This window comes from Panthera onca, chromosome X (assembly GCF_046562875.1).
Source record: "Panthera onca isolate mPanOnc1 chromosome X, mPanOnc1 haplotype 2, whole genome shotgun sequence".
Lineage (NCBI taxonomy): Eukaryota > Metazoa > Chordata > Mammalia > Carnivora > Felidae > Panthera > Panthera onca.
In genome coordinates, this window is record NC_138357.1 from 110,058,954 (window position 1) to 110,080,015 (window position 21,062).

Consider the following 21,062-nt stretch of genomic DNA (forward strand, 5'->3'; position numbering starts at 1 on the left):
CAGCACAGAGCCCAATGAGGGGCTTGAACCCACAAACCGTGAGATCATGACCTGAGCTGAAGTTGGATGCCCAGCCGACTGAGCCACCCAGGCATCCCCCATCTTATTTTCTTATATCTGAAAACATATTGATTTAAACATCCATTTTGAGGCATTGCTAGTGCATTTTCTTGTTGACTTTATTTCCAAACTGGATGGAAGTCAGTATCCCTTCATTTCATAATTCTATGAGATATCAAGGTATGTTCAGACCCTGCCTGCGTATTGACTTTTGTGCTCTTCTGGGATTAAATCCTTCTGGTTGTTCTTAGAATTTTGTATTGGATTATTTGCAGTCTGAACTTACTCTCAACTGTTAAGTGGGATCCCGTATTTGTGAGTAAGTTGGTGGCAACACCTCAGGAGGCCTATATCTGTGTTGCACCCTTACCTGAGCCCTGCCAGGAGAGAACCTTCCGTAACCCTCATTGTTTGACAAAATTACTCACTGAGACATTTAACCCCTTCATGCTTGAAGCAGGTAAGGTCACAGTGCTCTTTTGGAAAAATAATATGCAGCCTTGTAGCTAACATAGGACATGTTGAATATTAGCAGGGAGGGGAGAGAACCCTTACATGCTCCATGGTCATTTAGGGTAGAACTAATTTAAGAAAACACATATATATAGACCGCCTGCCTAATGACAGGAGGAGGACTAAGGGGGCCTAGAAGCCTTCGTTAAATCTCTGCTATTTGGACTGTTGTTCATCTAAAACCTCCATACCACTTTTGTACCCAGACTTACTTGTTTCAAGTACATTGGGGTCTAATATAGAGGGGCAGATCCCACCTTCTCTCATAGTAATCAAAGGCTTTATGCCCCAAACAAGGAACTTTTGGTCAAGGTTGCTGAAGCCTTTTATTTGTCTAGATACTGGACCCTAAGACAGTCTGCTACCTTAGAGTCTCCACCAGCATTCTGAAATTTTTCCTTTCGCTGGATATGAAAGTTATTCTTTTTTAAAGGTTTTTGGTTAAATTCCAGTTAACATAGTGTAATATTAGTTTCAGGTGTACAATATGGTGATTTGACATTTCCACACTTCCATACAACACCTGGTGTTCATCACAACAAGTGCCCTCCTTATCCCCGTCACCTGTTTCACCCATCCCCCGACCCACCTCCCCTTTGGGAACCATCATTTGTTCTCTGTAGTTAAGAGTCTATTTCTTGGTTTGCCTCTTTCTCTTTTTACCTTTGCTTGTTTGTTTTGTTTGTTAAATCGCAGTTATCAGGGAAATCATATGGTATTTGTTTTTCTCTGACTTATTTTGCTTAGCATAATACTCTCTAGTTCCAACCATGTCATCGCAAATGGTAAGATTTCATTCCTTTTTATGGCTGAGTAATATTCTTGTGTGTGTGTGTACCCACTACATCTTTTTTTTTTTAATTTTTTTTAATATTTATTTATTTCTGAGACAGAGACAGAGCATGAGCAGGGGAGGGGCAGAGAGAGAGGGAGACACAGAACCAGAAGAAGGCTCCAGACTCTGAGCTGTCAGCACAGAGCCCAACGCGGGGCTCGAACTCACAAACCATGAGATCATGACCTGAGCCGAAGTCGGTCGCTCAACCGACTGAGCCACCCAGGCACCCCACCACTACATCTTCTTTATTCATTCATCAGTCGATGGATACTTGGCCTGTTTCCATAATTTGGAAATAATGTAGATTTGGAAATAATGTAGAAATATTGTAGATAATGCTGCTTTATGTATAAACATTGGGGTGCATGTATCCCTTTGAATTAGTATATTTGTATTCTTTGGGCAAATATACAGTAGTGCAGTTGCAGGATCATAGAGTAGTTTTATCTTTAACGTTTTGAGGAACGTCCATACTGTTTTTCATGAGTGGCTGCTCCAGTTTGCATTCCCACCAACAGTGCAAGAGGGTTCCCCTTTCTCCCCATCCTCGCAAGCACCTGTTGTTTCTTGTGCTGTTATTTTAGCCATTTTGACAGGTGTGAGGTGATATCTCATTGTAGTTTTGATTTGCATTTCCTTGATGATCATTAATGTTGAACATCTTTTCATGTGTCTGTTGGCCATCTGTATGTCTTCTTTGAACAATATCTATTAATGTTTTCTGCCCATGTTTTAAATGGATTATTTATTTTCTGGGTGTTGAGTTTTAGAAGTTCTTTATATATTTTGGACATTAACCCTTGATCAGATTTGTCATTTGCAAATATCTTTTCCCATTACATAGGTTGCCTTTGAGTTTTGTTGATTATTTTCTTTGCTGTGCAGAAGCTTTTTATTTTGATATAGTCCTACTAGTTTATTTTTGCTTTGTTTCCCTTGCCTCCGGAGACATATCTAGAGAGAAGTTGCTATGGCTGATGTCAGAGACATTGCTGCCTGTGTTCTCTTCTGGGATTTTCATGGTTTCAGGTCTCACATTTAGGTCATTCATCCATTCTGAATTTATTTTTGTGTATGGTAGTCAAGTAGTCCAGTTTCATTCTGTTGCATGTTGCTGTCCAGTTTTCCCAACACCATTTGTTGCAGAGACATTATTTTTCTCATAGGATATTCTGCCCTGCTTTGTCAGTGATTAATTGACCTATAGTTGTGGGTTCATTTTTGGGTTTTCTGTTCTGTTCCATTGATCTATGTGTCTATTTTTGTGTCAGTAGCATACTGTCTTGATCACTATAGCTTTGTAATATACCTTGAAGTCTGCAATTGTGATGCCTTCAACTTTGCTCCTTTTTTTCAAGGTTACTTTGGCTATCTTGGGGGTCTTCTCTGGTTCCATACAAATTTTAGGATTGTTGGTTCTAGCTCTGTGAAAAATGCCTTTGGTATTTTGATAGAGATTGCATTAAATGTGTAGATTGCTTTGACTAATATAGACATTTTAACAGTATTTGTTCTTTTAATCTATGACCATGTAATGTCTTTCCATTTCTTTGTTATTCTTACTTTGGAATGGAGACTGATGTGATTTTAAAGCTGGGCCCTTTCAGCCATTATATACACAAAATGTTGTAAGTGATACTGCTGAGTGTATTGTGGGAAGAGTTTTGTTATGTGCATGTAATTCTTTCTTGACTGCAAGGGATGTTCCAGTGGAGGAAATGCTACTATTAGAACAATGATAGTGGAATGAGTACACAGCCAGGATCCCACCAGGCTTCCCCAGCCATGCTCATGGATTGAAGTAAAAATATTGTTAAAATGTTGATACTACCCAAAGCAGTCTATACGTTCAATGCAATCCCTATCAAAATAACACCAGCATTTCCCCCAGAGCTAGAACAAACAATCCTAAAATTTTGTATGGAACCACAAAAGACCCTAAATAGCCGAAGTCATGTTGAAAAAGAAAACCAAAGCTGAAGGCATCACAGTTCGGGACTTGAACTTGTATTACAAAGCTGTAATCACCAAGGCAGTATGGTATTGGCAAAAAGAGACACATAACATCAACGCAATAGAACAGAGAACCCAGATATGGACCCACAAACGTATGGCCAACTAATCTTTGACAAAGCAGGAAAGAATATTCAGTGGAAAAAAGACAGTCTCTTTAGCAAATGGTAGTGGGAGAACTGGAAGCAACATGCAGAAGAATGAAACTGGACCACTTTCTTACACCATATACAAAAATAAGTTCAAAATGGTGAAAGACCTAAATGTGAGACAGGAAACCATCAAATTCCTAGAGGAGAAAACAGGCAGCAACCTCTTTGACCTCGATCACAACAACTTCTTACTTGACATGGCTCTGCAGGCAAGGGAAATAAAAGCAAAAATGAACTATTGGCACCTCATCAAGATAAAAAGCTTCTGCACAGCAAAAGAAACAATCTACAAAACTACAAGGCAACTGACAGAATGGGAGAAGATATTTGCAAATGACATATTGGATAAAGGGTTAGTATCCAAAGGCTATTAAGAGCTTACCTAGCTCAACACCCCAAAAAACAAATAATCCAGTGAAGAAATGGGCTGAAGACATGAATAGACACTTTTCCAAAGAAGACATCCAGATGGCTAACAGACACATGAAAAGATGCTCAATGTTGCTCCTCATCAGGGAAATACAAATCAAACCCGTAATGAGATACCACTTCACATCTGTCAGAATTGCTAACATTAACAACTCAGGAAACAAAAAATGTTGGTGAGGATGCAGAGAAAGGGGAACCTTCTTGCACTTTTGGAGAGAATGCAAATTGCTACAGCCACTCTGGAAAACAGTGTGGAGGTTCCTCAAAAATTAAAAATAGACCTACCCTATGACCCAGCAATTGTACTACTAGGTATTTATCCAAAGGATACAAAAGTGCTGATTCAAAGGGGCACATGCACCCCAGAGTTTATAGCAGTACTATCAATAGCCAAATTATGGAAAGAGCCCAAACGTCCATCAACCGATGAATGGATAAAGAAGATGTCGTTTATATGTACAATGGAATACTACTTGGCGATGAAAAAGAATGTCATTTTGCCATTTTCAACAACTTGGATGGAACTAGAGGGTATTATGCCACGTAGTAGGTACCATTAAAGTAGTGTAGGATACCGGGATGTCAGGGGAAGGGAGCATATGGGTGAAAGGATGACTCTATAATGAGCAAAGAACTAATGGAGAGAGAGTGCTTAGATTATACCACCCTACAACCACCCTGTGAGGTCTGTGAAAAGGCATTAGTGTTAGATGCCTCACTGTGCTGTATCATAGCTGAATGGGGGAGTACTTTTTTGTGTGTGTTTCTTTTTTTTTAGTCCTCTTTGAACTTGAACATCCATATATCATAGTAATCAAAGAGTTCTGTAGACTGGAGGCAGCTTTCACTGTGGTGGACATGGTAATGATATATATAATATATATATTCTCTCTTAAGATCTCTCTTAGAGATCTCTCTTAGATCTATTTTTAAATTTTTTTTAATTAAAAATTTTTTTTAAAATATGAAATTTATTGCCAAATTGGTTTCCATACAACACCCAGTGCTCATCCCAACAGGTGCCCTCCTCAGTACCCATCACCCTCCCTCCCCTCCCTCCCACCCCCCATTAACCCTCAGTTTGTTCTCAGTTTTTAAGAGTCTCTTATGTTTTGGCTCCCTCCCTCACCTTTTTTTTTTTCCTTCCCCTCCCCCATGGTCTTCTGGTAAGTTTCTCAGGATCCACATAAGAGTGAAAACATATGGTATCTGTCTTTCTTTTAGATCTATTAAGATTCTCTCTCTCTCCCTCTGCCCCCTCTCTTGCTCCCGCTCTCTCTCTCTCTCAAGATAAATAGACATGTTTTATTTTATTTTATTTTAATTTTTTTTAAATGTTTATTTATTTCTGAGGCAGAGAGAGACAGAGCATGAGTGGGGGAGGGTCAGAGAGAGAGGGAGACACAGAATCAGAAGCAGGCTCCAGGCTCTGAGCTGGCAGCACAGAGCCCGACGCGGGGCTCGAACTCACAGACCGTGAGATCATGACCTGAGCCGAAGTTGGTCGCTCAACCGACTGAGCCACCCAGGCGCCCCTAAATAGACATGTTTTAAAAAAGAAAAGAAAAAAGGGAATACTGCTCATTGGGTGGGGTCTGGGCTGTGGTGGCTTGCCTTGAACACCCTCTTTCCCAAAATGCACATTGTTAATTTTTTTTAATGTAGGCTTCATTCCCAGCGTGGGGCTCAAATTCACGACCTTGAGGTTAAGAGTCAGATGCTTAACCAGCTTAGCCACCCAGGTGCTCCACACATTGTTCATTTTTGACCAAGTTAGGGTTTGTGCTCATGTGCTTTCAGTGTGGACTGGTGCCTGGTAAGGCCATGCCCAGGTTCTCATGTCTCAGCCTCTGTCATGGCAAACATGATCTTCTGATTGCATGAGATAAACACCTCTTTTTCATGCTCCATGTGGAGCACAGATAACGACTTTTTGAAGACAAAAATCAATGGAATCAACAAGCTCATGATACCTGCACTGCCCAGCTTAAGACCATGCTTACCTGGATAGAATTGGCCAAAAAAACCCAAAAAACCAAAAAAACAAAAAACCAAAAAAACAAAAAACCCCCAAAATGGTAATACATCTATAAGTTAGGCCCTGTCCCGAAAACAAGTCCTAGTGATTCCAGCACATCAGGCTAAGGAAGCCTGGCAGACATGCCTAGAATGTTAGCTGCACAGTCTAGTAGGGGATCTCCAGTTTCCAGAACAGATGTGGCAGACCAAGCGCTCTGCTCTCCTCTCAAGATTACCACTGGGCATGGAGAGTGGTAGATCCATTTTCTGAGTATTATTGTGAACCCCCCATGAACATCACATGCAAGTACTGTTAATTGGACTGTGTTTTAAATTTGCATTTGCCTGGGACAGCCATCAAATAATGGTGCCACATTTGTGGCAAAATATCCAGCAGTGGGGAACTCCGTGGGACATTTGATGGACTATTCATATCCATTGTCATTTCCCAAAAGCAGGTGCCATTGAAGGATGGCTTGGGTTCTTAAAGAAAAAACATGAAGAGAAGTGCACACGTCATGTATGGCCCCCAGTGGAGCACACACTAAAGAAAGTCAGTTTGGGTTCTAAATGTGTCATTTCCCCAGCAGGTACCTCCCATTTAAATAGAAAATGTAATTATAGGGTTGAGTAGAAAGGGAGGGAGCACAGATTTACAGGCAGGTAGAAAATGCCCCCACATTCTCAGTTCTGTCCAAAATATCTTTCCTCCTGCTTCCACCTCAGTTTTTACATCCTTAGGTAGTGAGTGGGCTAATGCCATCACAACTGGTTTCGTTGGGTATTACAGTGCTTACTTTAGAATTTGAGGTTTGTGGCAATTTTCAATTTGGTCCTTGGGGCATCTGCATATACTTGTATCAAGGTCATTTTCCTTTCAAAATTTTTCCCAAGGCAGGCTTTCAGGTATATGCCTGCCCCAGAGCATCTTCTCCCACTGTACGCTTAATTGTACGCCCTGTGGGTGCATTTCCTCATCCACTTTAAATATTTCACATAGAAGGGAAGCCAGTATCCCTTCATCCCATCATTCTAGGAGTTGTAGGGGTTCGTGCAAACCCTCCCATATATTGCTTCCCTTCTGTCTGCTGGCTCAAAGTCTTCTGGTTGTTCTCAGAAAGAATTTTTTATATTGATTATCATCTCCAGTGTGGATTTGTCCCTTAACATTCACACCTGGGTGCTTAAGCCTATGGGTTTTCTCAGGGAGCCTGCGTTATGTATTTGTAGGCTCCTTAAAAAGATGTGGCATTTGGGGCGCCTGGGTGGCTCAGTCGGTTGAGCGCCGACTTCGGCTCAGGTCACGATCTCGCGGTCCGTGAGTTCGAGCCCCGCATCGGGCCCCTGTGCTGACGGCTCGGAGCCCAGAGCCTGTTTCAATTCTGTGTCTCCCTTTCTCTGACCCTCCCCCATTCATGCTCTGTCTCTCTCTGTCTCAAAAATAAATAAACGTTAAAAAAAAATTAAAAAAAAAAAAAGATGTGGCATTTGTTGGCTTTCAAATGCATAGTAGCTCATGTATCTAGTCACTGTTAGCTTGCCAGTGTGGGCAGTCCTTCATTTTGGCAAACAAAAGTTTCCAAATTTTTATTCAGTTTTCTCGTTTTGATGTGGTATGTTGGGATTCAGCTGCCCTGGGCTCAGCCCGGGGATGGGCAGGTGCCCAAGTTTGTGTGTCCTAATGAGGCCCCGTCTTTCCAGTGTGGCCTTGTGCAATCGTGTCATTCATTTGGCCAACCACACACCTCACTGTGCCTTTCTCAAGGCAGCTCCAGCCCCGGGTGTGGAATTCACTCACCTGAGTCAGACACTGCTTCATGTGTTTCCCAGCTCCAGGGGAGATAAGACAAGCTTCCTGAAGATTCATGTCACATTGTCCATAATCTTGTAGACCAGGCTTAGCAGTTTAAATTTGTTCCTAGAGAAATTTGGGAGTCACTGGAGATTCCAGAGTGGGAGAATCATTCATATTTGTATTTAAAAAGTAACCATACTAATAGTTTGGTGGATGGAGGTGAGGCTGATGGTGGGCAAGGAATGCTGAGGACTTCTGCCTAGGAGGTACCTAGAAGTCACTTATTCAATATCCAGGAGGATTTATTAAGAGCATTCCATGTGCCAGTGACTGTGCTTGATAAAATGATGGACCAAAATAAATATGTCTGCTGTGTTTTTGGAAAATAGTGGGGAAGTGAAAAACATAGTCATTTATTTAATAACCACTCAAGTGTGTGTATTGTTTTGTGCTGTGCTAAAATCTAAGAAGGAAAAGTCAGTTTTAAAACAGCTTTTGGAAAATAAAGCTAAGAGAGCATCTTTGAGAAATTAGCATGGAAAATGTAGGATATTTAAGAGTTAACTAAGGGAAGAGCCCTCTGAGAATGTTGCAGGTAGAGAAAGAACATTAGTGACGTCCTGGAGGGAAGGGAGTCTAGCACAACCTCACTTAAAAAGATTTTAGTGGGCTCCACAACAGATGATTGTGCTGTAGGATAGAAAATACAGGAAGAGAATAAGCAGGTCTAAGGGCAGCAGGGGAAGAAAGTAAAAAAAAAAAAATGCTGTACTTGGGACCTATTAAGTTCAAAATGTCTGAAAAACATTGAGCAGGGCAGGTAGACAGAGCTGGAGTTTGAAATTGTAGATTCATCAGTGTTCATGTGATACTTTGATTCATGGCTTAGTCAAGTTGCCCAGGGAATATATATGGAAACAATAGGGTCAAGAATGGAACCGCAGGGAAAACCAGTAATTAAGAAATAAATAAAAAGAGAGACTAAAGGAGACTGGAAAAAAGTAGCTAGAAAGACCAGGAGAGGGGCCCATGAATGATGTCACAGAAGCCAGCGGCAGCAGTTTCCACAGAGAAAATAGCTGGTTGGGTTAAATGTCATAGATGGATCACGTAACAAGTGCTATAAAAAGTCTGGGGTTGGGGAAGTCAGAGGTCAAAGATAACCTTAGCAAAGAAAATTTCAGTTCAGGATAGTCAGGAAAGTTAGTGAGGACTGAAAAGAACAGAAGTTCCAGATAGATTAGAACAAAACAAAATAAAACACTAGTATAATTTATGTAGCTTAGTTGTACTTAAACTTTTTTTTTTTTCTTATAAGTAAAGCCTCTGCTACCTTTGGTTAAAAACTGAGATAGAAAAGCCAACTTCCACGAATGGTTAGATACTTGATGTGGAACAGTTTACAATTTTTTAAACTAGCTTGATTTTTTCCTTTTTTAAATTAATAATTTATTTATTTTTTAACTTACATCCAAGTTAGTTAGCATATGGTGCAACAACGATTTCAGTAGATTCCTTAATGCCCCTTACCCATTGAGCCCATCCCTCCTCCCACAACCCCTCCAGCAACCCTGTTTGTTCTCCGTATTTAAGAGTCTCTTCTGTTTTGTCCCCCTCCCTGTTTTTATATTATTTTTGCTTCCCTTCCCTTATGTTCATCTGTTTTGTCTCTTAAAGTCCTCGTATGAGTGAAGTCATATGATATCTGTCTTTCTCTGACTGACTCATTTCACTTAGCATAATACCCTCCAATTCCATCCACGTAGTTTCAAATGGCAAGATTTCATTCTTTTTGATTGCTGAGTAATACTTCATTGTATATATATACACCACTTCTTTATTCATCTGTTGATGGACATTTGGGCTCTTTCCATACATTGGCTATTGTTGATAGTGCTGCTATAAACATTGGGGTGCGTGTGTCCCTTCGAAACAGCACACGTGTATCCCGTGGATAAATACCTAGTAGTGCAATTGCTGGGTGGTAGGGTAGTTCTATTTTTAGTTTTTTGAGGAACCTCCATACTGTTTTCCAGAGTGGCTGCACCAGTTTGCATTGCCACCAACAATGCAAAAGAGATCCTCTTTCTCCGCATCCTCGCCAACATCTGTTGTTGCCTGAGTTGTTCATGTTAGCCATTCTGACAGGTGTGAGGTGGTATCTCATTGTGGTTTTGGTTTGTATTTCCCTGATGATGAGTGATGTTGAACATCTTTTCATGTGTCAGTTGGCCATCTGGATGTCTTCTTTGGAGAAGTGTCCATATCATGTCTTTTGCCCATTTCTTCACTGGATTATTTGTTTTTTGGGTGTTGAGTTTGATAAGTTCTCTGTAGATTTTGGATACTAACCCTTTATCTGATATGTTGTTTGCAAATATCTTCTCCCATTCTGTCAGTTACCTTTTAGTTTTGCTGATGGTTTCCTTCGCTATGCAGAAGCTTTTCATTTTGATGTGGTCCCAATAGTTCATTTTTGCTTTTGTTTCCCTTGCCTCCGGAGACGTGTTGAGTAAGAAGTTGCTGGGCCGAGGTCAAAGAGGTTTTTGCCTGCTTTCTCCTTGAGGATTTTGATGTCTTACATTTAGGTGTTTCATCCATTTTGAGTTTATTTTTGTGTATGGTGTAATAAAGCAGTCCAGTTTCATTTTCCTGCATGTCACTGTCCAGTTTTCTCAGCACCATTTGCTGAGGAGACTGTCTTTATTCCAGTGGATATTCTTTCCTGCTTTGTCACAGATTAGTTGGCCATATGTTTGTGGATCCGTTTCTGGGTTCTCTATTCTGTGCCATTGGTCTGAGTGTCTCTTTTGTGCCAGATTTTTTTTCCTTTTGAAATCAAATCCAGTATAACTTGAGAGAACAGTATTTTTGTTTTTGTGGTTTCCTTGTAGAATCAGATTTGATTTTCAGAAAGACAAAGGTTACATGCGTGGGAGTAGGATACCATCTTATACACACAGCAGATTCCAAGAAAGTATTTTGTGGAATGTGTGATGAGGCAAATAGTCTTCCCTTGGTTCTGGTACTTTCCACTGGACTTTTGCTTCCTGAGTCTGAACTTGCCTGTTGGGGGAAGCAAAGAATGTGGCAGAAACATGTGTCGGCAAGTGTATGCTTCTTTCAAGACAGTACCAAAGAATGAAATATGTAGGTCTGATGACTTCGAGTGTGTAAAAGTAAATGACCCTACAAAGTGACTGGATAACACAAATGTAAATAAATTAAGGATTTTCTGAGGGAAAGAAAAAGACAAGCTTCCTGCAGCTGTTTGCTGTTTGCTTGGAACAAAGTTCAGGTAGTCTTCATGCCTCCCTCGTGAGCGTGGAGAAAATACCCATCGCATTCCCTTTGTGTGGATCCATATGTGGACCGTGGAGAGCACATCCCATTTTTCTGCAGGTGGTGGGGTGCAGTTTGCAGCGAAGTTAGCAGTATGGATCTTGAGCTAATGCTTCCCAGGCACAGTTGGAGCTTCCTAAAAGGTTCTCAGCCTGTGGGCTGCCGCCCCATTCAGCACCTTTCTCCTGACCTGCCACAGGAGTCCCTTTTAGCTTCTTTAGTCTCACACTTCTGTGGTGGTCATCTAGCCCTCCTGTGCTTCTTCTCTGTGCTTTCCTTTCAAAATAATCTGAGTACACTTAGTTTTATTGGGTTCTCATGTCGACCATGGAAAACAGAACTGTGTGTGGTGAAAGTGCCGTTCGCTTATAAACAAGTCTGTTGATTGTGTCTTTTGCCCGTGTATTTACAGTCCTAGACTCTTGACTTCATTTGCATGTGTCATACACTAGTGCTGATGTCCCCCTAACTCCAGTTCAGCTTTCTGAAGCTCTTTGTCACTGTCCTGGTCAATAACACAGGGGGAAGTAACCTTTGTCCCTCCTCCATGAAAGACGAGGAAATGTCCAGTTAGTCTGTTTCAGAGAGCTCATGTTGAGCTCGGAAAAGACATTTTTTCTTCTGTGGCTGATGGAAGTGCAGTTACCTCTGAAAACAGGCTTATTTTGTTCTCACTCGGCGCGACAGCTTCAACCCTAGCTTTTCTTTCACTTGAGTCACACGCTAGGCCCTGCGCCACTCTAAGTCCGGGCAGCACGAGTGAAGCTTTCTGCGCCGCTGCACGGGAGCGGCTGTTCCAGTCCTCACCCCTCATGAGGTACTGTATTCATCCCTTCCAGAGTTTGCTAAGATACGGAGATTTCTGCCTAGCCTTCCCTTAAGTATAGAGCCGCAGAATAGGAAACCACTTAGCTGCAGTCCAGAAGCCCACAAGGGGGTATCCTGTAGCTTGCGGTGAAGACATTTGTCCCCTTTTGTTATCCTGTTGTCCTTCTTGGCGGGTGAGACAGCAATCACAGGGAGCTGGCCCTCTTGCCTCATTCTTATTTTTGCTGGGCTTTTAGATAGTAAAGTGTCAAAATATAAAAGGAATGTTTATATTTTTAAGTGTTAAATAGTTGAGCCTTTTCCTTTGCCTTGCATGTCTTTGTGCTTTCAGTGACTGAATTTATGACTAGTAAAGTTATAGTGCCCCCACCTTTTAGACAAAAGGCCGCACTGGCCAGATTCGTGTCTGATTAGGTTTCCTAGCATCTCTTAGTACATGGTGCCACCTAAGTGGTGGATGAAAGGGACAATATATATTCCATTTTAGGATGGATAAATCATCTGGGATGTGTGGTACTTGAGAATACCCTGGCTGAGTCGTTGGATGACATGAAACTTTCCTGATCTGGCCATAAAGCAAGGGTGGGTTAGGAGGGATGAAGACTTCCTCCACATAAGTAGAGCAGTGCAGGCCAGGTTATGAGAGATATAGATCTCTTGGATCTGGTAGCCTACCTGTGTCTACATGGTAGGTGAGGGGGAAGCATAAGGGTCCTTCTTCTGTCCAACCTCTTCCAAGGTGTGTGGGCCAGCTTGGTAGTAAGATAGATTCTCTGGCATCTAATAACATATTCTACTTGTTGAAAAAAGCTTGGAGGGTTAGGTAGCAAGAGGTAAGATCAGAATCAGCTAATTGGTGCCTAGTTGTTGATAAAAGTGTCCTTGTGCCCTGAAATGGAATGAAAGTATGAACAACCTGTGTTTACTGGCGTCATTTCTTATCCCTGTGTTCCCTTCCCTCTTGTCCCTGGGCTTCCACTTGGAGAAAGTACATGTATTGTTGACGCTTGTGTTGTAGTGTCTGTGAGAAAGTATTTATGATTTGTGTTTATGAAAAATGTGTCTGAGTTCAGCTGGGAGAAGTTGCAGTGAAAAGGTAAAAAATGAAAAATTATGGTGCCATTGAGATGCTGTCCACTTATGTGTAACTGGTATTAAAATGTGCTATTTTTAAAATTTTGAATATTTATATTGCATCAGAAAAATTTCTCTGATGTCCAAAGTTTTCAAGGTTAATAATATCTTGTTGATTGGCAAGTGGAAGGTGTCATTCTGTATAGCCTTGGATGCCCATCAGAGAGGAGGCTTACAATTTTCAACAAAATTGAGGGCATAGTGATTTCATACACAGAATCGAATCCCACATTAAAGAACAATTTCTGTCTTTTATGCACTCTAGTGTTCTATATTCCTGAGAGAATAGTTGTGTCTACTACAAAATTGGTCTAAAAGTTGTCTCTTAATATGAGGCACCACTACATGGGTCTCTGTCCCACCTGATTTTGACAGATTGACTCCATGAATTTTGTTTTTTCTTGCCTTGTCCTCCCCTCCCCTGCCCTCTCCTGCCCTCCCCTGCCCTCCCTTGCCCTCCCCTCCCCTCCCCTTTCTTTCTGAAGTATGGTTGATACACAATGTTTCGTTAGCTTCAGGTGTAGAACATAGTGATTCAGCAATTCTATACATTATGAAATACTCGCTGCAGTAAGTGTAGTCACCATCTGTCACCATACAGGGTTATTACAGTATTACTGACTATATTCCATATGCTGTACTTTTCATCTCCATGATTTACTTATTTTATAACTGGAAGTTTGTACCTCTTAGTCCCTTTTGCCTATTTCACCTATCTCCCTACCCCCTACCCCTCTGACAACCACCAGTTTGTTCTCTCCATTTATGAGTCTTTGTGTGTGTGTGTGTGTGTGTGTGTGTGTGTGTGTGTGTGTGTGTTTAACTCTCTTCTCCTGGAAACTGATAAGGTCACAAAGCCCTTTTGTAAAAATATAGGTGACACTCAGCAGGTTGATCCATCCAATATGGAATGGGATCTGTGGGCCAGTAGCCAACCTCACGGATGAAGTGTTTGGTGACAAGGGATAGTTGGTTACATCAAAATGTACTAAGATCTGCTTTTTAAAAATATTTATTTATTTATTTTGAGAGAGAGAGAGCGCAAAAGAGAGAGTGAGTGCAAGCAGAGGAGGAGCAGAGAGAGAGGGGGAGAGAGAGGATCCCAAGCAAGAGGATCCCTGTGCTATCAGCACAGAGCCTGATATGGGGCTCGAACCCATGAACCATGAGATCATGAACTGAGCTGAAATCAAGAGTTGGATGCTTAACTGACTGAGCCACCCAGGCAGCCCAAGATCTGCTTTTAAATTGAGTTGCAAAGAACTGATATTAAGCATGGATTTCGGAAAACCCTAGTGGTATTTTAGAGGTTTTCTTCTTGACTCATAGGTGAGGGGGCCCTGCCAGTTACTTAGATGAGGAGTGATCACCCCATTCTCTATGACCAACCCCATGTTATAAGCCAGTTTGGCCATGACCACATTGCTCATAATAGGAGGATCAGGAGGACCTAGATCATATTCTGATATCTGTACCGTTCTGATTGATGTTAATGTAACACATTCAGCACCACCTTTCTACCCAGACTTTTCTGTTTTCAAGAATGAACAGGTCAAGGGCAGGGTTGTGGCCTCTCCTTCTCTAAATATCTGACACACTCATCCAAGTGTTTTGAGGGCTTGTTGGCACTTGAAGTTGTCACACTTTTCAGCCCCTAGGGACACTGGGGCACAAGTCACTGTGGTGCCTAGAAGTCTCCATGGGCTCAGTCAGAAGTTTACTTTTGATGTGGAAGTAAGTCTCAGATTGCACTATGGACTGATGTGAGTTAATGGGTAGGCTCTTTTGAGCCAATATACCGAAAGTGCTGTAACTGATACTGCTGAATGTATTCTCGGGAGAGTTGTGATAAGAATGTGTAATTCTTCTTTTGAATTTTAAGGAATATTCCCAACGGGGAAATGCTACAATTATAGTACTGGTGGTAGAGTAAGTAGAAAAATGGGAGCTACCAGGTTTTCCCATTCCAGCAATGGAGTATAAATAAAGCAAAGTAGGATACTGGCATGTGTTGGGGATGGTAAAAGGAGGTCCCTACACTTGTTAAGGAACTATTAGAGGCAGGAGTGTTTAAAGAGCCCAGACCATTCTACAATCATCCTGTGTCTAGTGATAGAAGCCATTGGTTCTTGACACCTCACTGCAGGTTGCCATAAGCTCAGTGTGACAGCACTTATCTTTACCATTGTAGTTGTAGATATCATGATGGCGATATAGTCTGTTGTACAGACTGAAGGGCCTGATACGCAGTGGTGAATGTGTCGATGCTTTCTTTAGATCCCACTGCAAGCAGAAGATCAGAGCTTATTTGCTTCCATGAGACTCAGAGGACAATACCTGTTCATGCTGCATGCCTGTGACAGCCTGAACCCTCTAATGATTTCTCAGCAGTGGATAGGCTGAGACCTAGGGAACTGACATCTCACCAGGGGTCTTGGTACCCTCACATGATTACATTATCCTGATCGAAAGGACTAAGGGTAGCATACCATCTACCTGAGAGAGTTGGGCTAATATCTGCGTAACCAGGGATGGACTCTTAATCCTGACAAGTGTTGTTGGTCGGCTACCAAGATTAACTTTATGGAAACCATGGCCTGGTACCTAGAAACAATCTGAATCTATTCATGAACAAAAATGATGGCATTAAAATCTCTGGGAAATCAAAGGAGGGCAGAGTATTTGATAACTCCATTCAATATTGGATGCTCTTTATATTTCACATGAGGATCCAACTCAGCCCATTACATAAGATCACCAGATAAGCACTGAAGTTGACCAACAGCCTACATTAGAAATGATCCATTAGGCTATACAGACAACCTTTCACTCAGGCTCCTCATCCGTGCGGCGTGTTTTTAGGGAAATTGTCAGTGACCGACATTTAAGCAGAATGGATCCTGTGGCTAAAATATGTATCTTCTAAGCAATGGCACTAAATACCTATTTGTTCATGGTCCTTGCTTGAATCTGACACATGCTATACCCAATTTGAGAGACTCTTGTTAGCTTGTTGATGCTGGTGGACATCGAGAAAGTAACAAAACAAGAATGAGGATTGTTAAACCCTGGCTTTTATATTATGGCATTGGTCTTAAAGGAGAACACCAACAAAGTGAGTATTGTATAAGAAACATACATTTTATGAGACTGACACACTACCTACTGCGCTAACGAGGCACCTAGGAAACATACATTTTAGGTGAAAGTGTTATATTTAGGAAGTCTTAGGCTCTAATGGTGTCTCAGAGGTGCAGGAAAAAGTGTCCATTCACACTCCAGATGTAGCTGTCTCAGATACAGAGATCATGGCAGCACCTCAGGCTCTCGTGACTTCGATACACCCAGGTTTCTGAGGATGCCTGGCTCTGCTTCGTGAACTCATTGGTAAGTTCAAGACAGATGGGTCGTAGTGGGCTGTGGAAGCTGTCTAACCCCAAAGAAAACTGCTTGCAGCTATGGCTTAGAAAATGGAATTCTGTTCAGCGGGTAGAGATAGGGGCTGTGTTGCTTACTCTGGAAAAAATATCTTCCACTATACATTTTTTTTGCATTTCGAATCACTCGTGGGCAGTCATCCATGGGTTGGCAGTCTAGTGTGGTGTCTGGGAGCATGCTGACTGGATCATCATGTCTCAGCCCCTGCAGAGAGAAAAATCATCATCAGATTACCCAAGATACACATGTAGTTTTGTGCCTATGTGGAGATATATAGATAGGGACCCTTCTAAGATGAAAATTAATAGAATCATCAAGATCATAAAGTTCATCAGACCTGAATTGCCCAAGTTAGGGCCATGGTCACCTGCGTAGACTCTCACACAGGGCATGATAATCTATCTCCGATTCGGAATCTGGCCCCAAACCAAGACATAATAATTCCAACACATGAGACCAAGGTAGCCTGTTAGATATCCTCAGAGCCATACACCAGTACAGAAGAGATTTCCATGTCTCATAGCCAGAAAAACTAGACCTGACACCCTAACTTCTCTCAAGCGTATCTCTGACCATGCATGCAGTAGATAGCTTCACAAAGAATGACACTGGCCTCCCTGTCTGCATCACAAATGGAGGCAGTATGCAAGGACTCTCATTTGGACTGTGTTTCATATTTTTATCCTCCTACCATATCCAACAGGACAACGGTGTCAGGAAAATAAACACAGTAGTCATCAGCTTTGTGGGACTTTCACTGGATCATTCATGCCCCAGGTTATTCCCCAGCAGCTAATGCTGTTGGAAAATTGTATGGATTCTCAGAGAAAAGACTAAGATAAGTAAACAACCAATACTCCAGACCTAGTGGAGCACATAATTTAGAAAATAAATTTGGGCTCTAACTATGGCATATCCCCAGCTCATACCTTCTTTATAAATAGAATGTTAGATTGCTCAGTTAAGCAAAGGGAAGCAGGCCTAGAGTCAGAATTGGGAAGGAAATGCCTGCTACATTGACACCTCCCTCCAAGATGCCTTTCCTCCTTTCAACCCAAGTTTTTATGTCCTAGAAGTGTACACTGGGTTAATGCAGCTGAGCCATTTTTGGGTGTTTTTGGTAACTAACGTACCTGAGGACTTTGCTGTATAATATGGAGTACTTTGATTTTATTGTTTTGGCCTTTGAAGTGTCAAGCAAAACTCTTACGTTTAAGGACCTGTTACTTATATCATCCTATTCAAGGTAGGTTTTTATAGATGTATCAGACCTACAGCACCTGAACTACACTCCTATTATAGGTAGTTGAGTGTATTTCCTCATTCATTTGCTTACCTTAGAACCAGAATGGGAGTAAGCCAGTATCCCTTGGTCCCCTCGTTCGTTTATGGTCAGGGTGCATGCAAACACTGCCACATGTGTGTCTGTTCCAGCTGTCTTTGGAGCAAATGCCTCCTTGTTGTTATTTACTAGAATTTCATATTGGATTATCTCCAGTTCAGACTTATCCTTCAGCTGTCATGTCGGGGTATATAGCTTCTTTTGGTATTCTCTGGGAGCCTCTTTTGTATTTTGAAAGCCTCCTGAAAAGAGTTGGCTATTTCTTGGCTTTTGACCTTATTCCAGGTTCAGATAATAATTTGATTCTGGTGACTAATGTATGTAACCTTTCAATTTAGGGTATATCATTCTCTAGTTTTGTACTTCCTCTGCCATTTGGATTGTGATTTATACGGTCTCCAAATACTAAAGTAGAAGTATGGTCCCAACTTTTGTGTCAGCTGGTGGTGACACTCAGGGAGCCCTATTTCCTTGTTTTACCCAGCCCTCTTTCCCACATGGTGTGGGTGACTAACTCCTCACTTCCTTTTGACAGATTTATTCCATGTGACTTTTAATTCCCTTTATCTGGGTTTCATTGCCCTTTTGGGGCAAAGATAGGTGAGACCTTGAAGGTTGAAATAGGACATGTTGCTAGTGAGAGGGAAGGAGGAGATGGTGGATGTGCTCCCTGGTCATTCTTGGGCCAAGAGAACTTTGGAAACCATACATATGGGAGAAGAGTATGTGGAAATGGATTCCATCGGGGTTCTTTCACAGCTACCCCTCTGAAAGTTTCTTTTAATGACCGAAATCCTGTCTTCAGTCAGAGAGTCCATGTTCTTTTATATATATATCACTCAGCAAAATGAATGGGAACACAGGAGACATGGGGAATAGTGGAAAAAAACGAAAAGGGGAAAGAAGTGAGAAAGGGGTTGAATTGGGAGAAATCCGGAAACACAAAGATGGGTGCGGTGAGGAATCAGAGGCTTTGTGCACTGGTCAAGACTTGAAGGTACCCATGATTGCCAAAGCTTTCACCTGTAGAGAAAATGGGGCACAATCCATGGAAGCATAGAAGTCCCCATCTGCATGGTTAATGTTTTCCTTGGACTGTGTGTGGAAATAATTCACACTAAAATGAGGACTGATGTGAATTTATGGGTGAGTTTATCCCCTTTAGGAGATAAGCTGATAAAGACTGTTCTTGGGTCTAAATTTAAAATTGGATCGCCTCCAGGGGCACCAGGGGCGCCTCAGTCGGTTGAGTGTCCAACTTTGGCTCAGGTCATGATCTTGCGGTTTGTGAGTTTGAGCCTCATGTCCGGCTCATTGCTGTCGGCCTGTCAGCCTGTCAGCACAGAGCCCACTTCAAATCCTCTGTCTCCCTCTTCCTGCCCCTCCCCTGCTTGTGCTCACTCAAAAAATACATATTAAAAAAAAGTGGATCACCTCCAGGCGACAGCTGCTGAGGAGACACATTACTGGTCATGTTGGACGTGCCAAAGAGATGGACAGAGCTGTTGCCGAGTTTATCAAGAGAACCATTTTGAAGATCCCAGTAACTGAAATGCTGACAGTCCTCCAAGCCTGGGATTTTTTTTTGGTCTGAAAATCAATAGCAGACCACAGACTTCTGGAAGAAAAAGGAATCGCTTGTTCAGCGCTTGGTTATGCTTTGTGAGGAGAAGCAGGCAAGTGTCAATGATGCAGCCCTTGTAGACGTCATTTATACTCAATTTCCTCAGCACCAGAAAATTTGGGATATCTTTCAAATGAATAAAGGACCAGGTGAAGACATTGACCTGTTTTATATGGAACAATTCAAAAGATCAGTTAAGAAAATTCTGAGAAGTTTCAGAGATGCTGAGGAGAATGCAGTATGGATTTGAATCTCTGGGGAGTGCAGTATGGAAAGCCACACCAACACAAACTTGCTTATGTGGTGTGTCATTCCCAAACTCCATATGCCTTCTTTTTTCTCCCAGTTGAGGAACAATATACCCTTTTTGGGTCAGGCAGTGACAGTTGCTAGCAGATACCATCACATTGTGAAAATGGAGTTCAGAAGCTGGTATCTGGACTCTTAAGGCTATTTTTTTATTTTTTATTTTATTTTTTAATTTTTTATAATGTTTATTTTTGAGAGAGTGAGAGAGAACATGAGCAGGGGAGGGGCAGAGAGAGAGAAGGTGACGCAGAATCCGAAGCAGGCTCCAGGCTCTGAGCTGTCAGTACAGAGCCTGACGTGGGGCTCGAACCCACAAATCATGGGATCGTGACCTGAGCAGAAGTTGGACGCTTAACCGACTGAGCCACCCAGGTGCCACTATTTTTAAAAATTTTTTAAATGTTTTATTTATTTTTGAGAGAGAGAGAGTGCGAGTGGGAGCAGGGGAGTGATACAGAAAAGGGGGAACAGAAGATCCCAAGCAAGCTCTGCACTGATAGCAGCAAGGCTGATGCAAGGCTTGAACCCACAAACTGCGAGATCATGACCTGAGTTGAAGTCAGACACTCAACCGAGCCACCTAGGTGCCCCAAGGCTATTGTTTTTAAACAGTATAATCAGACCTCTGAAACTTGCAACTCTACTACATCTCTACAAGAAAAAAGCCTTGGGCTAGATATAAACATGGATTCAAGGATTATTCATGAAAACAGAGTAGAAAATGAGAGAGTCCACAGAGTGACTCAAGAAACTTTTGGACTGGTGCCTGGGTGGCTCAGTCAGTTAAGCATCTGACTCTTGATTTCGACTCAGGTCATGATCTTGGTTCATGAGATCAAGCCCCACATAGGGCTTTTACGTTGACAGCACGTAGCCTGTTTGGGATTCTCTCTCTTCCTCTCTCGCCCCTCCCTTGCTCATGCACATGCTCTCTCAAAATAAAGAAATAAACTTAAAAAAAAGAGAAGCTTTTGGAGACTATCCTCAACTAAGAGTAGACTTTGTACAAAATAAGCTTGAAATGAAATTCAAAAGTAACTTAAATGGGGGCATCTTGGCTGAGAGAGAAACCCTTCCGGTGCCTAATAAAGTTCTCTAGTCTGCATCTTCTGGAAGTGTTGAAACTCTTAGCACTGGCTGGTACTGAAGATGTACCATTTTCTCCATTGCTCACTTGCATACCCAATAAGAGAATGAATTATTTAAGAATTAGAGATAAGTTATAA

At 41.8% G+C, this 21,062-nt stretch overlaps 1 pseudogene; it reads left to right on the forward strand.

The window, feature by feature from the left end:
- Positions 1 to 19,395: 19,395 nt before the first annotated feature.
- Positions 19,396 to 21,062, forward strand: LOC145713823 (centromere protein N pseudogene; annotated as a pseudogene).